Source organism: Schistocerca americana, chromosome 10 (genome assembly GCF_021461395.2).
Source record: "Schistocerca americana isolate TAMUIC-IGC-003095 chromosome 10, iqSchAmer2.1, whole genome shotgun sequence".
Lineage (NCBI taxonomy): Eukaryota > Metazoa > Arthropoda > Insecta > Orthoptera > Acrididae > Schistocerca > Schistocerca americana.
The window spans coordinates 176,141,463-176,147,462 of record NC_060128.1 but is presented as its reverse complement, the minus strand read 5'-3'; the positions used below and the strand labels follow the sequence as shown (position 1 = coordinate 176,147,462).

Genomic DNA, 6,000 nt, shown 5'->3' with positions numbered 1-6,000 from the left:
AGTTTGGAAGGTAGGAGATGAGATACTGGCAGAAGTAAAGCTGTGAGGCCGGGGCGCCAGTCGTGCTTGGGTAGCTCAGTTGGTAGAGCACTTGCACGCGAAAGGCAAAGGTCCCAAGTTCGAGTCTCAGTCCGGCACACAGTTTTAATCTCCCAGGAAGTTTCAAAGCTGATCAGAGCAATGTGCCATAAAACAAATGCACAAAAACATGAAAGAATTACGTACAAACAAGATAAGTGGATGGTGGAAAAGAAAATAGTGTCAATTTGCAAGTATTTTTCGCAAATTTAACAGCTATTTTATTTCCACCTTCCATTTACCATGTTTGTATGTAATTCTTTATCATGTATTATTTACAGTGTTTGTTGCATGTTTCTTATGTCACAGGTCAAAGCCGACAATTCATATCAAGCATTCATTTATATCCTGCTCCACTTATTGTATTAATGAAGGTGAGTATTTTTATCCAACTGCTTAAGTTTTAAGTAGCTCCTAGGTGTAAATGAAACCAGAAATAAAACTAGAACGATAAGACAATGAATGGACAACTGAATACCATTATAGAAAAACTAGGTCATTAGACAATTACACACAGAGGCATTTCTTTAATACTCAGTTGCTTTTGAATTCAATAATAAAGTACAATAATCCAAAACATTTATATCATTGATGATGCACTTCATTGAGCTACACACGTGTTGCAGTTCCTTGTAACATGTTAATTTTCTGAACATCAGTAAATACCTTTTCACAAAAAGATATTGGTTTGCTTCAGTAGCACAAACTCCCAACTACTTTCTATAAAGAAATTTGAGCTACTGTTCAAAATAATCCACTCTTCAATAATTACACTCCACACTATTTCACAGCTTGCACATATTTGGCGATCTAAGGACAATCTTTATGACATTCTCAGTTAAATGCTTCATTTGTTTTCCCTTCCTTTGTCTTGCTTGTCTGTCTCTTCCAGAATACTTACAATTCTTTTGATATCTTTGATTAGTTTTGCAAGAGCTGCTGGATTAGCTCCGTGTTCCATCAGCCGCATGCTGAGCACCAGAGTTTTCGGATCGAGATCCACACCCATCAGCTGTGAAACTTCATGCATCTTCTTGATCAGATACTGAGCCTCAAGAACTTTTTCTAAATTTGGATTCCCTTTTCCTGCCATTTTTTTCTTTTACCTGGAACAGGAAAATTAGAAAAATTTCACTTGAAATACAAAACTATTGTTTAACATATTTCTCTAGTGGTTTCTGTTTGGAAAAACAAACTTTTAATACTACTACAGAGGCAAGAACATCTTCCTGCACTATCCTATTTTGTTAAAGTTTTATATATGTATGTATTATCTGTAATGCGTGTGACATGTCTGATACTCTTGTACTGCATGGTCTATGGATGAATAAATAATTCCTTCATGATGCACAGCATAATTTGAGAAAAGGTGTCAACCGAGACAGCACTGCAAACATTTGCAACATGCATAAAGTCAGTAAATGAACAGAAAGTTTGTGGGATATACCTAGACGCCTCAATCAAAACAGTCAACTACAAATGTGATGACACATTGCTACAGAAATTGCGTCTTAGTGCGAGAGGAACAGAAGTCGATATTGTTCGACCATTCATGAAATAAAGATACCTGTGTGAATGTTTACTTAACAAGTGAAGTATTGTTCGTCTCCACATCTCTTAATTCTTCACATGAATGAGCTATCTGCGCCAATAACAGAAGTTGATGTTATGTATGCTGATGGTACCTCCTTCATAGCTGTGACCATTGTGAAATAATTTGAAAAATTTCAGTCTCAGCATGTAAAAGCTACGCTGCAGATGAATCCCAGAAGAAAAATACAAAAGTTGACTTCAATCTCACACATGGAAACTTTTCTGCATGATGAAAAAGATTACAATTTTATGGCACCAATGGTTGGTAGATACTTTATACAAGAAAATGTTTGTTGGAAAAATAATTTCAACCACACTTAACAACGAAGGTTTTTACTACAGTAAATAAGAGACATCATTTAATATATACTAAGAACTGATTTAATCAGAAGTAGCGTACTCCGCACTGATCTGTGGCATAGCAGCTAATTTACATTCAAAGGTTGCTAAGGCATCATCAGAACACCACCACTGCCTGTATTGACATAGTATCTCCTCACGGTAATTGTGTAGAAGTATATAAATAGAGAATTGTCTGACTATGACACACCACAAATACTGCTTATAACATTACATTTAACTGTGTATGTTTGTACACATTTTTTTCATGTGCAGATCTGGTGAGGAAGCATCACAATACCACCACCCCCGCCCCCCATCCCCCTCCCTTGTACAAAGAAAAGTGTTAGCACAAGCATTTATAATTTACACCCATGAATTTCCAAATTTCATATGCAGTACTTGGATAACACAGCAGCATGCAAATAAAATTCCCAGAAATGGCATGGAATTCTTGAAATTAAAAAACTAAATTTAACACTTTTCACTTGCTTCTGAGAAGCCCTGTCCCATGGACGGGCCTCGTAGGCTACATTCAGCCAAGCAAATGCACACCTTCATAGGCTGGCTGGCTGTAACTGCTCAACAAATCATACAGTTTGTGAGTCCTCAGGTGGAGCTGGTAAAGCACAGGGTTACGGTTAAGGGGAAACAAAGGGAAAGACCCACCACTATAGAAAAACTGAACAATAACAGAAAGACTGAGTTCCTAAATAGAGACAGAAATCACAATGTAAACATTCCTGTCATTTACATATTCACATACGAATAGTTTGCAGATATGTGATCATAATCTAAGTACTAAGCGAAATATGTTGACAGTGCTATTGCGTCAGCAAAACTGAGAGGTTGTTGCTAATATGGTTCTTGAATTAGCTGCAAGGCATGTGGACTCCTTCACATTCCATGTGAATGTTTCGTAAATACTTGAACGTTATATTTAAGCAATATACTAGTACCAATGATTTTCATTTCAAAAGACTTTACGTACTTCATTGTAATCAAACAGTTTATTACTATATTAAAGCATTTTATATATCGTCATCATCAAAATCTTAATCTTCTGTGGCACACTGCGACGACGCCCAGCTAAATTCAGATGTTTGGCTGAGACAACAACAAATTAAGTCTACTACTCCTGCTCCTTCCCCTTCAAGAAACAAATTCTGGCTCCGCACCTGTATCTATTGTTTTAATTTAGTGTTTATCACCTACCCATTACTGTACAATGATCTATGAACACAAACGCCTGAGTTGAGACATTAAAACTTCTGTAACTGATTCCGGGGCCACACTGTGTATGGAGTTTTGAATTGGAGGTTTTGAGAAATGCCTTCGTTTCTAGCGGGATAGTATTACTTAAACGAACGGACAGAACAGAAAATATAGAGTAGTTGGACGCAACTGTGTGTGGCCTACCTGCACGTATATTTCCTACTGCACTGATAAATAAGACACGAATTACCTATCAATCATTGTTTACATCTTGTATTCGAATTACACAACATTGCCGCCAACAGCTGTTTCGTTTCCAGCGATGCCAACCACGTTAAATTAGCTATTAATGTTCCATCAAAGATAAGATTTATTGTTATTATCAATATTTTTATTTGAGAAGATAAATCATGGAAGTATCCATGGGATAAATACCACAGACACGAATTACCTATCAATCATTGTTTACACCTTGTATTCGAATTACACAACATTGCCGCCAACAGCTGTTTCGTTTCCAGCGATGCCAACCACAGGGCGATGTACATTACAAGTACCAATTGATACAAATTTTATCTAACAAATTTACTGTCAAATCAACAGCATGGCTTCAGGCAATCCAGATCCACAACCACAGCAGCCTATGAATATTTGCACTCCATTCTAAAAACTGTAGATGAAAAGGAAATAGCTACTGGAATATTCTTGGACCTATCCAAAGCATTTGACATTTTAGATAATGGTATCCTACTAAACAGGTTGGAAAGAAAGGGAATTAGAGGTATTCCAAATGAATGGATTAGATCATATCTTACTAGCCGGCAACAAAAAGTTGTTCTCAAACAAGACACAATAACTGAAAAAATTTCAAGAAGAACAACATTCAAATCAGAAAATACTACCATCAAATATGGTGTGCCACAAGGATCAACATTAGGTCCTATCCTCTTTCTTTTGTATATCGTTGACCTGAGTGACACTGTCCTTGCTAAACAGAAAACTTTATTTGCAAATGACACCAGTATTTTGATTAGAGGGTCAGACCGAAAACAGCTTCAATTAACTACAGATGCATCATTGCTGGAGCTAACACACCAGTTTGAAAAAAATTAACTTATAATTAACACTGGGAAAACGATGGCCATGAACTTTCATATATCCCACTATAAACAAAAAAATGAACACGCATTGGAAATAAACAACAAAATTGTAAAATTAGTTTATGATGTTAAATTCCTAGGAATATATCTGCAGAGTGATCTCAAGTGGAATACACGCAATGAAGCTCTTACAACCAAGCTATCATCGATCTGTTACATGCTATGGATACTAAGGGCAAGCTGTAATAGGGAAATAGTAATACAGGCATATTACACACATTTCCAGTGCGCAATCCGATATGGAATAATATTTTGGGGGAATGCGCCCTGTATTCAATCTGTTTTCAAAACCCTGAAACGAGCTATCAGAATCATCTGCAACATAAAACGGCAAGGTTCATGTCGCTCTCTTTATCCTACTCTAAAGATACTGAATCTACCATGCACATATATATTTGAAACAATAGTCTTAGTAAGAGACTATTTAAGAACCTCCAATGCCTATCAGCTGAACAGCTCTGTGCACAATTACACAACAAGAAGTGGCAATAACATTCATGTCTCATATGCCAGAAGTGAGCCGATCAGAAGAGTGTCCTTCATAGAGGCACACAATTATATAACCACCTTCCTAACAACATCAAGTTGGTAAACCAAGACAGCTTGTTAAAAAAAAAAAAGCTGAAGTCATTTCTGATGGACCATAGTTTCTACTCTGTAAATGAATAATCTCATAATGAAACAGAATTTTAATAATGTTAAATTAATAAACAATTTATGGCAATTATTTGTTTATTAAAGTGTACTAGTTGTACGTGTAATGTTGTATTAATGTAGATATTTGTAGTCCACAGCATTGTATTGATCTTATTATATTTGTGTGTGTGTGTGTGCATGTGTGTGTGTGTGTGTGTGTGTAATTTTTATCTTTCTGTATCGTTTAATGACCTGTCCTATATCTGTACAAGATGTCACAGGACCAAAACTAAATAAATAAATAAAAATGAGATATCTCGAACAGAAAGGACCTTCTCCATGCTAAACAGCATGGATTCCAAAAACATCACTCATGCGAAACCCACTTCACAACTTTCTCACATGATATAGTGAAATCTTTCGATTATGGCAGTCAGGCACATGCAATATACCTTGATTACCAAAAGGCATTTGACTCTGTGGTACCACATCTACGCTTATTGCCGGAAGTACAGGACCGATTAAATCAGCAATTTGGTCCCATATAACCTTACCACAGAACTCAGAAGTATGTACACATGGGACATCAAGGGAAATTTGTGACTGGGTTGAGAATTTCCTGGTAGGGAGCATGTTATGTTGACGAGACAGTCATCAAAAGATGTAGAAATAACTTGTTGTATATTAATTGCTTTGGGGACAATATCAATCACAGTCTAACATAGATATAGACATGTTAGATTGTGATATCAATAGCAGCTTCATACTTTTTGCAAATGATGCAGTTATCTACAATGAAGTAGACCTACAGTGTGAATGAAGCAGCATAAAGATTCAGTCAGATCTTGATAAGATTTCAAAGCAGTGTAAAGATTGCCAATGAGCTTTATGTATCCAGAAATGTAACATTGTGAACTTCCCAGAAAAAAACTGACCATAAGATCAGTGAGTCACAGTTGCAATTAGGCAACTCATACAA

General features: G+C 36.3%; 1 long non-coding RNA gene across 1 annotated transcript; it reads right to left on the bottom strand.

Moving 5' to 3' along the window:
- Positions 1 to 1,067: 1,067 nt before the first annotated feature.
- On the bottom strand, positions 1,068 to 3,488 carry LOC124552414. The gene is made up of 2 exons (XR_006967913.1): positions 3,430 to 3,488; positions 1,068 to 1,184 (listed from the first exon to the last, which is right to left on the bottom strand). It is a non-coding gene; the product is annotated as an uncharacterized LOC124552414 (long non-coding RNA).
- Between the last annotated feature and the right edge of the window lie 2,512 nt (positions 3,489 to 6,000).